The following is a 14,145-nucleotide window of genomic DNA, read 5'->3' as shown; positions in this document are numbered from 1 at the left end:
CTTAGTGAGTTCCTGAAGCAAGACTTCGGACCCTACATGGAAGAAATCGGACTGTTTGCTGCCTCATTGTATTATCATCCTCAAAGGGACCCTGCTTCGAGAAAACTAACCCAACCAACTGCTGTCCATCCACAATCACTGAAAAAGGGATGGAGGCTAGAATGCCCCTGCTCAATAGACATAGACAAGTGCACCCTCGATTGGCCCCAAACACCGTGGCGCCCCTTTCACTATTTCTTTATATTTCACAGTGAAATGATTACAAGTTGCATCTGGGAGACCTTCCCTGCAACTGAGCACGCAGCCCCAATTCACTAAGCCTTCGCAAGGCTTTCAAGCATATAACACCATCACATAAGTGCACTTAACCCGTAGGCTCAACCCAAAGACATTCTCTTTTCCGAGTGCAATTCCATTGGCTGTCCAGATGCAATCACACTGCACCCCAGCTGCACTCTCTTTGAGTGGTTTCCAGATGGCATTCACAAAGCTTTTCAAAGCTCCAAAATAAAATCCGCAAAGTACCCAACCAAGGAATGAAAAGGTACACCAGATGCGGGCCAAGGAGGATCGGGCTCTACTCCACAAGTGTCAAGGCAGTAGCAGGAGAGCTCAACTGGATGAGGAAGATGCCTCTTCTGTAGATGGTGAACTCTTGGATGTGGTCACCTTCTAGTGCCAAGCTCACCTGGATCCACTCTCTCACGTATCTCTTTATGGGAGTGAGGCCCACAATTCTGCCCACAACTATCTTGTCTTAGTGTGATTGGCCTGCATGTTGCACATATTGCTTGTCAGCTGGAGAAAGGATAAGCCTAATGGTCGTGGGATTTGAGGGTACTGCTAGAGAGCCCCTCTAGCTAGACCAAGGGTCACCACAAGATTTCTTTCTTCGAACTAGCACAAAAACTCCCGCTGCGAGGAAGGGGAAAAGAAAAAGAAAAGCCACCTGGAATGTCAGCATGGAAGCTACCTCACCCCCAAGAGAGGCTAGGGAGAGCTCTTGAAGAAAGAGGCACCTCGAAGAAGCCCGTGTGACCCAAACCCACCCAAGGCCCGAGAGTCGATGGAGGAGACGAGAAGAGCTGAAGGGCTGCAATGAGGTCCTCTGAAAAGGAAGCGTGAGGAGAGAGAAGAAGGAAATGGGGGAGAGGAAGGCGAGGAAAGAGCCGGCGGAGAAGGGCGAGATGGAGGTAGGAAGGAGGCGAGAGAGGAGGTGGAGGGAGAGGCAGAGAAGGAGGCAGAGAGAGGGGGCAGAGAAGGGGAGGGAGGCGGGGGAGGAAGTGGAGGGGAGTCGGGGATGGAGGTGGAGAGAGGGCAGGATGGAGGCGGAGATGGAGGTGGAGGTGGACGCGGGGAGGGAGTCGAGGGTGGAGGTGGAGGCGGGATGGAGGTAGAGGTGGAGGCAGGGAGGGAGGCAAAGGTGGAGGCAAAATGAAGGCGGGATGGAGGCGGAGGTGGAAGCAGGGAGGGAGGCAGAGGTGGAGGCAAAATGAAGGCAGGATGGAGGAGGGGAGAGGAGGTGGGAGATGGTGGGGGAGGGAGGAGGCAGAGGGGGGTAGAGGGAGGAGGGAGATGGTGGGTAGCGGGAGCAGCTAGGGAGCCCCTCTACAAGTTTGCAGTAGCTCTTCTGCTGTAAATCTTAGCAATGATGGTCTCGAGAGGCAGTTTGGGCTTAGGTTTCATCAATAGTCCACAGGGTTCGAGCAGTTGCCTAGAGGCTCTTTCCAGGGACGAGGAGCTCTGGGAGGCCCTTAACATTAGTTTGGGTAGCATAACAGGACATTAAAGTGTCTTTTTGAGGTTTTGGAAAAAAATTCACAACTTGATGTAGATGCACTTTTTCATGATTTCCTCTCTTAAGCTTAAGGTAGACTTATAGGACTATTTTCTAAAAATATAAGGAGCACAAAAAACTATTACATGTGATTACAAAATGCTCACAAATGTATGGTAACACAACATTTCACGTAGGCAGTACTCAGATTTGAAACTTTATTTAGCATGCCTGAAAATAAAAATGATTTCAATGAGCTATCATTTTTTACAAAGTGTTTATAATAAGTATATAAAACACATAAGAGTGGCAAATATTTATTAAAAGATCATTTTGGCAAGATTGATTTAGTAATTAACAAGAGTGGTTAACCTAGCGGGTTGCATTATGAGTCACATTTCATAAAGAAGCATCATTATATACTACACATAATAGCGACAATGTGTCATATCTTAACTATAACAATATTATATCATAAAAGGAAAGTCACCACATCACAGTAAAGGCTAAAACTAAAATAGATTATGTGCTCCTAATCACAAGTACCAAAACAGGTTCCATATGTGTTATAGTTATCCTTAGACTCTAGAACTTACAAAATCTTAAAAAACTCATTCTAATGAAGAAGTATGGCCATTTTATCTAAAACCTAAGAAAATAGATTGAGATTTTGGTGTTAGGTTGACCTTAAAACTTTCGGTAGAACTCAAAGTAATAAGTGCAAGTTCCAATCCATAATAATTACAAGTTTTATTCAGCATATAAGCTATTATGGCAGATAATAAAAACCCCGAATTAGCTTATGGATGCTTTTGAATAATTCTAGGAAGTGGCTAAGTTAACAGGACATAAAAGTTTCCTTGGACATTTTTATGTCCTTCTACCAAACTAGTGTTTAAGCTCTCCCTCCATAGAAATGTGAAAGGGAGGACAGCTTGACTATGTGTTTGTCCCATTATTTTTGAGAGCATATCTCCACATTGTTTCAAGGCTTTCAAGGAGATTTTTGACTCAGCCTCCCTCTCGCAATCTTTGCGCTGAGGTTGGATCTGCCTAATTTGGAGGGATGAGATAGATCTGACATCAAATAGTGTAGACCAATCACTTTATTAGACACTGCATACAAGATCCTGGCTAAGGTCTTGAGCTTGTGGCTAAGGCTCCATTTGCTAGATATTATTTATGACACGTAGACAGGTTTTGTCTAGGAGCACACCATCACTTTGTGGGAGGCAGTGGATTGGTGGGCTAGGGAGGAGTCATAGCCTCTTTTCATCCTTCTCTTGGATTTTGAGAATGTGTACGACAAAATGGAGTCATCCTTCTTGAAGGGCATCATGTGGAGTGCAGGCTTCTCAAAGCATTGGATCATAGGGGTTTCAACCCTTTATGTAGGGAGTTTCAGCCAGGTGATTATTGGGGGGCATACAGGTGACCCCTTCTCTCTTGTGCTATGTTGCATGTGAAGCATGCATCCTGAAGAGGACTCTAGTATTGGAGTAGCAGATAAACAAGATAACACAAGAGAGAGGTAAGACTAGACAGGGCTTTTATCTCTTTGAAGACCTTTTAAGTAAAACAGATCACAAATCTCTCATCGTGGTGTGTGATTTTGGACTGAGAAAGAGAGCTCCCTCTTGGTTCATGGCAAATCTTAGTCCATTTCATCCAAAGAGTGCTAAAAAATAGATAACTAAGGTGTGGAATGCATCATGTATAGCTTATAGACATACTTCTATTATCTAGCAAGCAACAATAGAAAGCACTCAGCATCTACTAAAAAATGCCAAGAGAAAAAATTCTAAAATCAAGCAAGATGAATGGATCATATAGCATACACCATAGAGAATTTGGAAAAATTAGTACAACAAGGAGACACCAGGGCATAGGAGGACATTGTTTTGGTAAAGAGAGAGTTCAGGAGATAAGACCAACTAAAGATGAATGAGACTAAAATCTATTTTAGGAATTTGTGGTGAAAAGTACTCCGCTCTCCTTATAAGGAGTGCAGTGTAGGGAGCATCCTCACACTCCAATGCACACTCAGCTCCATCAAGTTGAAATAATAGAGGGATGTTGTAGCTTTGCATCTTGAGCTTATGCACACAACAGGGGAAAGTATGATGGTAGCAGGCATAATCTGGGAAAATCTACTGGCACAGCCTGCCCAGAAGCTCGGAAGCTACCTAAAAGAAGTCTTGGAGCACTGCAACGAAGTCCTTTGCCTAGCACATAAATTAGCTCAGTAAATCCTCACGGCATAGAAAGCTTTGTAATGATTTCTTTCATTGGATGTAAATGATCTCTTTTTGTTTAATAGTGGTCACCAGTCCCATAGATCCTCAAGGGTCTCAAGAGGACTTTAATAATATTTATCATGTCATCTCTCTCTCTCTCTCTCTCATAAGGTCACATCAGATGTGCTTACCTGTCTTAACAAGATATGTCTCATATTGATTTAAAAAAAAGACAGTTTGGAGGCCACAAATGTGACTCTATTGGCTGAGAAAGATCACATGGATAAGGCACTAGCTAAAATAAAGCAGGGAGGAAAAGTATGAGAAAAATGAGGAAAGAAAGGCCAAGAAAGAGGATTGGGAGAAGGAAGAAGCAAAAGTGGAAACTGAGAAAACCAAACTCCAAGACAGGGTACATGCATTGGGAATTGAATTGCAGCAACTGAAAGACATGAAAGTGACGTAGCTCAAGCTCTCAAAGTAGCGAGCACATCTATCTCAATGATGCAACTAGCCTTCATGATCCTAGGTGGCATGCCTGCTTACTATGATCCATTGATCATGATGCTCGAAGGGCATGATGATGAACTAACCATCCCAATCATCATTACACTACTCCTCCAGGAGGAAGCTCGATGCAAACCCTCACAACCCACATCAGAGCATGCCGTACTTGGTGCTTCTCTACTTCCCATTCCTGGATCCAAGCGCCCCCCAACCCATTGCCAAAATTCAATTTGGTTGATGGCCAGTTTCCACCCAAACGAAAGACCTCGCCCTAGCCCATCTGCTACTATTGCAACAACTCCGGCCACTTTGCCAAAGACTTCCCGAAGAGATAAGAGAATCTCACACTTTGTGACCAAATGCATACTCACTTTGCTCAAGCTAATCGAGAGTCATCTTCAAAGGCACTTGTGGCATTGCTTCCAAAAGAAGCTCCAACTTTCTCAGGGGTGGAATTTGCTCTTGCATTCCAGGGAATGTACAACGATGAAGATCACATAGACATGGACTAGTATCTTGATTCTAGGGTGGCTTGACACGTGTTTTGATTTGCAAGGCCTTCTCATCATATCACACTCTACAAAATGCTTTGCACATTGTCATTTGGGACAATGGTTCCATCACCGCCATCGGCCAAGGTTCTGTTCAAATGTTGCTCTCAAGTGGAGAGGCAGGCTTCATACACAATCTACTTCACGTACCCTAACTGGTCAAGAACCTGATGTCAGTTAGTGTCCTCAACCAATGAGGCTTGAAATTTCCTTTCCAGGGAGGGCGATGCACATCCCTATGCTTAGGAATTCTATATGCAAGCACCACATGAAGGGGTGGACTTTACCACTTCTTACCCCACTCCACACTCTCGTGCTCTAGTTATTGTTGCCCCAGCGATATGATGAACTCTAGCACCACTTCTTTGGGCACATTAGTACAAAGAACCTCAAGACCATGGCCAACCATGCATTATTTGATGGTTTTCACTACAAGAAAGCCATTGAACTCGTATTATGTGAAGGTTGTGTCTTTAAAAAAAAAAACAAGGAGATGACACATTGCATGCTACACCATGAGCATGTGCCAAAATTATATAAAAGAGAGGAGAGAGAGTAGAGAGAACCAAGAGAGAGGAGAGAGAGTAACACAAGGGGGGGAGAGACAAATAAATATATAGCACAATATAATCTATATTTATTATATATAATATAGGTTGTATTATAATAAAAAAATATATAATATATATACATCATAATACTTCTCTCTCTATATATATGTGTGTGTGCGCGCGTGCTGAGATTTAATAACCCCATCAATAAATGAACCATACAATCGATTCAGTACTAGCATAGCTTAAATACATTAATAGAAATAATTCACACATGGAGAATAAACACTTGAAGCATTCAAATTGAATTTGATATCAAATGGCCAAACCCCAGTAGGGTTTCAAAAAATACGTATACAAGTGTCGAATCTGTCAGGTAGTGTAGGCTCCAAGGTCAGGGTCCACTTACCTACCACCATCCCAATAAACCTAGATGTTAGAACAACATAGATTTGTGAGGGAAGACAGGTAATGCGTGTGCACCCCAGCTTGTTATTGCTTATACCAAAGACCCAGAAAACCATCAAGATTCTACAGTAAATATCACAATTAAGACATAAGGGAGGCAGTAATCCACTCATTTCAAGTAAGTATTTAGAACATCCAGGGGGGTAGTCCTCAGTCTTCAACAGGATGGAGTTAACATGAGGAAATATCATAAACTGCATGGAGTTAACATTAGAATAATTAAAATAATTGTATAGAAAATGCTTGGGAAAAACTTATATTGAGACCATACAGTGTAAATCAAAATTTTAAGGATACACTGATTAAATTATTCGAAGCCCATGCTAGCATGAACAAGTGATCCATAGTTTACTTACACAATTAAATGATTAATTGATAGAAGTGTTAAGCTAATTGCATTAATTTACATAAAGCGTAGAAAGAAAAAGGGCCCACCTAAAGCATTTGAATACCGTACTTGATAGGTTTGCGTGAAAGAAAGTAAATATGAAAAGAGCAAATTTTAACGTACACATAATGAAAATTTTAAAAGGAACCCATTAACTTGAGGAATTTAAAGAAGTAGGAATTTAGAGAAAATAAATAAATACATGCAATTGTAGAAGAACGCAAACAAAATTACATCCAACGAATAATATATAAAGGAAAGTGTAAAAGGGAAGAGTTAACAAATATTATTAAAATGAACATGAAAAGCAATGCAAGAGACTGCCAACCTCGCACAGAGGGCACACATAGGCAAGCACACGCACTCAAGCAAGAACCCTTCCCAAAACGCTAGACAGAACCACCAACACACTCGCAATAAGTAGAGCTTGAAGCCACCGAGCTGACACAACCACTCGAGCACAATAGAGACATGCAAACAGTAAGCACACAAGACCAACAAGAGAAGAAAGCAACAGAGACGAAAGAAAGAAAAAAACCTGAGTTCCGAAAAGGAGAAACAAAGGCTAAGAAAGTAGGAGAGCCACAAACTCGCAAGAGAGGTAAAAGCTAACGGGGGATTGTAGTAGAGGGAGCACGCCCACAAACCAGAAGCCAGAGGAGATCGAGTAAGGCTATAAAGTGCGAGGAGCATCCGGGGGAGCTCTAATCAACCAAAAAGACAAACTCCAAAGTGATAGGGGGGTTCAAACGGACAACTAGCGCACCACCGAGAGCCTGTACGCAGCTCATGCGACCAAAAGGAGGTGAGCCAGAATGATACTATGGCGGTAGTTATGGAGGCTTATTATCGTGAAAGTGACGACCATTGCTACCAGCAAGGAGGAACGTTGGAAGGGAGATGCAGGAAGCCAATGGAGATAAAGAGGTGTAAGGAGATTAAGATGCCAAATCACAGGTAGGGAGAGAGCGTAGTTTGTAAGGGAACAAGTAGATGGAGAAAATAGAGGAAGATGCTCAAGGGCGGTGGCCGGTAGGTAGCATCCACCATCACCTACTTATCATAGTGATACCCACCTATCTCCAAGGAGTTATCACGTGCATTCCATAGCATTAAGCCTTACCCAACCTCAATCAAATGAGTAGCAAAGTACCTATGTTAATCCGTAAAGCTCAATAAATAAATCTAATAATACCATATGCTAATGTGACACCCCACTCTATATAGGACACAATATATTTGTATGTGAGAACCAATAAAAGCATAGAATAATATGCCAAGAAATTATGACACAAGAGATAATTTTAACCACACAAGAGAAAAGCATTTTATTACATAATATTCATGCATCATGCCTCAAAGATTTTTATAAAGGCAAAAAGACTCCGTGGATAATGTCATAATTTTTGGGGTAGACGAGGGGAAGAACTACCAAAATAAGTGTCTATTAGCTCTATAAGACCCATGAATCGACCACGACAATAAGTCTCTATTAGCTCTATATGCAATATAACCGGATCACCAAATTGATCCTATCAAGAGAGTATTACAGTAAATAGACATATAACACATACAAAAGTGTATGGGACAAGATGACGTAATTAAGTATGCAAATAATTATAATACGTTTTAGTGCTTACAAGGAGTACTGGAGAAAGGATTAATAAGAGAGAGAAGGGGGAAGGGGGGAAAACAAGGTGTTAGGGGAATTTGAATAATTCACAAGGGGGAGTGGAAATTTGTTGTGGCACATAAGTGACAATGTGTCAAAGAAAATGGAAGAGAGAGAGAGAGAGAGATAGAAGAGAGAGAGAATAAGTGCATGTGTGTGTGTGTGTGTGTGTGTGTGAGTGGAGAGAGAGAGAGAGAGAGAGAGAGTGTGGCCCACCCCAACCCAGAGGGTAAGACCACATGGTGGGAGTAAGCCCACCATGTGGAACTTACTCCCCACCTAATAGATTACAAAATGAAATGTATTATAAGTGTTAAAAGTGCTTTTTAAATAAATGCCATAAATAGATGCATAATGCCATATCATAAGCAATTGAATCCAGTGTTTCTACATAAGAAACAAATAGTTAGAAATCAAAGGAAAGAGCAGCCATTACTAAACTAAAAAACAATCTTGTATGGTACTAGCCCGACCAAGGGCTAGTTCGGAGATCAATGTGTGTGTTTAGATTTAATAATCCCATCAACAAATGGACCATACAATCGATTCAATACTAGCATAGCTTAAATACATTAATAGAAGTAATTCACACATGGAGAATAAACACTTGAAACATTCAAATTGAATTTGATATCAAATGGCCAAACCCCAGTAGGGTTTCAAAAAATACTTATACAAGTGTCGAATCCATCAGGTAGTATAGGCTCCAAGGTCAGGGTCCACTTACCTGCCACCATCCCAACAAACCTAGATGTTAGAACAACATAGATTTGTGAGGGAAGACGGGTAATGCGTGTGCAACCCAGCTTGTTATCGTTTATACCAAAGACCCAGAAAACCATCAAGATTCTATAGTAAATATCACAATTCAGATATAAGGGGGGTAGTAATCCGCTCATTTCAAGTAAGTATATAGAACATCCAGGACATAGTCCTCAGTCTTCAACAGGATGGAGTTAACATGAGGAAATATCATAAACTGCATGGAGTTAACATTAGAATAATTAAAACAATTGTATAGAAAATGCTTGGAAAAAACTTATATTGAGACCATACAGTGTAAATCATTATTTTAAGGATACACTCATTAAATTATTCGAAGCTCATGCTATCATGAACAAGTGATCCAAAGTTTACTTCCACAATTAAATGATTAATTGATAGAAGTGTTAAGCTACTAAGCAAATTGCATTAATTTACATAAAGCATTAGAAAGAAAAAGGGACCACCTAAAGCATTTGAATACCATACTTGATAGGTTTGCATGAAAGAAACTAAATATGAAAAGAGCAAATTTTAACGTACACATAATGAAAATTTTAAAAGGAACCCATTAACTTGAGGAATTTAAAGAAGAAGAAATTTAGAGAAAAAACTAAATACATGGAATTGTAGAAGAACGCAAATAAAATTACATCCAACGAATAATATATAAAGGAAAGTGTAAAAGGAAAGAGTTAACAAAACATTATTAAAATGAACATGAAAAGCAATGCAAGCGACTGCCAACCTTGCACGGAGGGCACACATAGGCAAGCACGTGCACTCAAGCAAGAACCCTTCCTGAAACGCTAGACAGAATAAACTCGCAACAAGTAGAGCTTGAGCAACCTAGTGCAACCTAAGAGCCAACAAAGGCTAAGAAAGTAGGAGAGCCACACCCTCGCAAGAGAGGTAAAAGCTAATGAGGGATTACACTAGAGGGAGCATGCCCACAAACTAGACACCAGAGGAGATTAAGTCTATAAAGTGCGAGGAGCATCTGGGGGAGCTCTAACCAACCAAAAAGACAAACTCCAAAGTGATAGGAGAGTTCAAGCGGACAACTAGCACAGCACCGAGAGCCTGTACACAGCTCATGCGACCAAAAGGAGGTGAGCCAGAATGATACTATGGCAATAGTTACAGAGGTGAGCCCGAACGGCGCTATGTAGTCCTTATCGTAGGAAAAGGTTGCTGTTGAGTGAACGAGCAAAAAAAAGGGGGGGTCGAGGTCGCTACACACGTCGTAGAGAGGAGCTCTAAGACACATAGCGGAGAAGGGATGGACGGTGGTCATGGGAGTAGTGAGGCAACCAAGTAGTGGCAACACATGGAGTTGAAGGTACCATGAAGTGAGGAAGGGTACACAAGGTAGAAGCTTCATAACCCAGACAAAGGCAAAGGAAGAGGCCTCCATGTTGTTGGTAAAACAATAGTAACAGTTGGTGCTTGTAGTTAGGAGTTCATGCCAATGAGTGAACCGAGGGAAAGGTAGCTGAGAAGGATCAGAGGCTTATTATTGTGAAAGTGACGACCATTGCTACGAGCAAGGAGGAACATTGGAAGGGAGACGTGGGTTGCCAATGGAGATAGAGAGGCGTAAGGAGATTAAGATGCCAAATCATGAGTAGGAGATTAAGATGCCAAATCACTGCGAACTGAAAGCATTCACTGGTCGACAGTTTTTCAGTCTCCACTGGCTTTACAAGAACCTTGCCGTTCCTATTTTATTTCTTTTAAGGGCATCACTTCTGTTGCTGATGTTATTCAGGATGATGGCTCTGTGCTACCTTTTCCTCTGGCAGCTACACGGTATGGCTTGGGCTCTCATTATCATGCCTTGTGGCAACAAATGGTTTATATACTTTCGCCTTATGTTTCGATTCCTTCTTTGGAACTCCTGGATAGGTTGGAGGATTGGACTTTGACTTCACCAGGGTTTTCTTCTCGCCCTTTGAGGCTATCTTAGATTACGGTGCCTGCATTGTATAAAATCCTTTTGCCTCAACTTTGGGTTTCAGAGAAACGAATTCTATTTGGCGAATGCATCGCCCAGCCAAGTGGTGGAGAAAGAGATTAAAGCAACTTTGGGCTTACAAAACTCATCTTCGGCAATTGGTTTTCTTTTGGCGAGTGCTTCTGGGCATTTTGCCATCTGGACAAATGTTGGCCTGTAGACACATTGCTCCTGCTCGTTGTCACAGATGCTTGAGACTGTGCCTCATTTATTCTGGTTTTGTCCCATGTTCTCGTGAGTTCGTTGATCTTCTTCGGCAGCACCTGCGAGCAAGATTCCCAACTAGTCTTTTTGGGAAGTCTTTCTGGCTCTTTGATTTTCATCCACCTAGACCGGAGTTTTATCTTTTCTTTGTTTGGGTTCGTTATTAGGCACTCTACACTTTATGGACAGACAGGAACTGTAAAGTCTTTGGTGATCCCATATTTTCATTGTTTGGCTTTTTTAAGTATTCTCTGCAGCAATCCTTCTTTGATTGCTTGCAGACGCACTGCATAGATCATGATGTATATCTAGCATACACCGAGATTTTCAGTTGATGTAATTTCAGCTACCTCATTTTGAGGTTGCTACTTTTGTAATATAATCAATCAAAAGTTTTCACTAAAAAAAAGTGTGTGTGTGTGTGTGTGTGTATGTATTTATATATATATATATATATATATGTATTATACATTATATTAAATAATATATCCAATATTATTATATAATCTATAATATATATATATATATAATATTATTACATATACATGAATTATATATATATATATATAGAGAGAGAGAGAGTACAATATAAAGAGAGAACAAAGAGAGTAGAGAGAAGCAAGAGAGAGGAGAGAGAGTGACAGAGAAGGGGAGAGAGACAGATACATATATAACACAATATAATCTATATTTATTATATCTAATATAGATTATATTATAATAAAAAATATCTACGTATATATTATATATATGTATATATAAATATGTATTTATATATAGATGTATTTATATATAGTATTATATTATTATATAATATATAATATTATTACATATACATGAATTATGTATATATATATATAGAGAGAGAGAGAGAGAGAAAGAGGCTTGTGAGTATTTTTTGTGTGCGTGCGTGTGTGTGTGTGTGTGTACACACATGAGGATGCGTGCACTCACACACAACTCTTCTTGAGAACAGGGTCTTGAAATTTGAAATTTTGTTTGCTTAAGATTATGATCCCACCTTGAGACCCAGCGGAGTGGATCTTTAACCTGTCGTAGACTGGTCATGCTACTCGTCTCTAGAATTTCTTAGAATTTGAAAGTGGGCCGAAGTGGTGGGCAAGGGATGGTGCCATGTGGCAATTCCTTTTTTTAAACCTCTTCTCTTATCTTTTATCTCTTATCTCTTATATTCCTTAAGGCGGCTAATACCAGACCTGGCACATGGAAGGATTTTTGGAGGCTCAGGGGAGAAGGAGGGAGGTTCGAGGGAGGAGGGAGGTTTGGGGGAGGTTCGGGGAGAGAGGGAGGCTCAAGGAGGGAGAGAAGAGAGTGCAAAAATGCCACATGGCACGAGGTGGAGGAGGAGACAGACTGTCACTTTGAGACAGACTCACGAAGGTGCCACATGGCAAGCTCGCACGAAGGGGGGCTATTAAACACCATGTGTCGCGGTGAGATGAGGGAGAGTAGGACTGCATGGATACAGCCGACTAAGCCACTATGGTAGTCGTCACGCCATGTGTCACCAGCTCAGAGCAACAGACACCAAAAGGCACCACGTCACACAACACCCGCCAGCTCTGTCCACAGAGGTGTTTGCACTCACGCCAAGTGTCACGTTGGGGCTCATGCACCATGTCAGCCTGCAATCTCTTCCGCATCAGTCTGACACACTCTGCTCACAGGCAGACTGTGTGCCCAACTGAGCCTGTGTCAGTTAGCATGGTGACGACACTTGGCAACACAAATGTAGCTCGCACGGGTGGCACAAGGTTCGGGAGGAAGAGGCCACGTGGTGCTTTGTATGGCGGGGAGGAGCGAACTACATTGTAAGTCATGTGGCAAAGGGTGCGAGTATTATAGAGGGCAGCTTTAATCGCCAAGGCGCCACGTGTGACGACACACCACGTTTCGCACTAAGAGAGTGGAACTCAAGTAGTCTACTGATGCAGGCAGCAGAATCTGCACACGCAATCTGAAGATGCTTTGACCCACCATCTGGACATGCCTCAGAGGGAACAGAGGTGGTGGCAAGCCATGCAGAGGTGACATTGTGCAACCGCCACATGTCTAGGTGCATTTGGGACCACTATCTCGACGGGGATAAGATGATGCCGCCCACTTTAGAGTTGTTGCCAAAGTCGCCACCGCGCAGGAGGACCGAATTCAGGCACATCTAAGGAGCTACATCTCATAATGGGATGATTGGCGTGTTGAGGACTCAAGAGGCAAAGGAGGGGGGGGGGGGAGAGAGAGAGAGAGAGAGAGAGAGAGAGAGAGAGAGAGAGAGGAATATATTTATTTATTCATATTTATATATATACTTGTATGTATTTATATTTATATATATACTTATTTATATATTTACATGCGGAGAGAGAGGAGACAAAGGAAAAGATAGAGAGAGAAGAAGAAAGGGAGAGAGGGAGGGGGAGGAGAGAGAGTTGAGAGAGAGAGAGAGAGAGAGAGAGAGAGAGAGAAGAGTATACATATATAACTTAAAATTATTTAATTAATAAAAGCGTGAGCTCGCAGCCTCGGAGCAGTGCATCTGAGACCACTGGCACAGAGAGAGAGAGAGAGAGAGAGAGAGAGAGAGAGAGGAATATGTGTGTGTGTGTGTGTATGTGAGAGAGAGAGAGAGAGAGAGAGAGAGAGAGAGAGAGAGAAAGAGAGAGAGAGAGAGAGGAATATGTGTGTGTGTGTGTGTGTGTGTGAGAGAGAGAGAGAGAGAGAGAGAGAGAGAGAGAGAGAGAGGAGGGCTCCACGTGGCAATATGAGGTGCAGAGGAGGGCTCCACGTGGCAGTTGGAGGAGAGCTAGGAGCATTACCCATCTTGCCATGTGGGAGCGGGGAGAAATATGGGCCAAAGTGTGATGCTCAATTGGAGATTCTCATCAATAGTTTCTTCTCCAAATGAGAAATCTAGCAATCACGTGTAATTCTTCTTTGAATCTCAAAGTTGAGCTGAGTTGCATACAGATTTTGGAAAGTCACAATAGAAGGGA

This window comes from Dipteris shenzhenensis, chromosome 24 (assembly GCF_047967505.1).
Source record: "Dipteris shenzhenensis isolate YYH24624 ecotype China chromosome 24, Dip_SZ_1.0, whole genome shotgun sequence".
NCBI lineage: Eukaryota > Viridiplantae > Streptophyta > Polypodiopsida > Gleicheniales > Dipteridaceae > Dipteris > Dipteris shenzhenensis.
The sequence above is the reverse complement of the archived record's forward strand: the minus strand, read 5'-3'. Positions refer to the sequence as shown.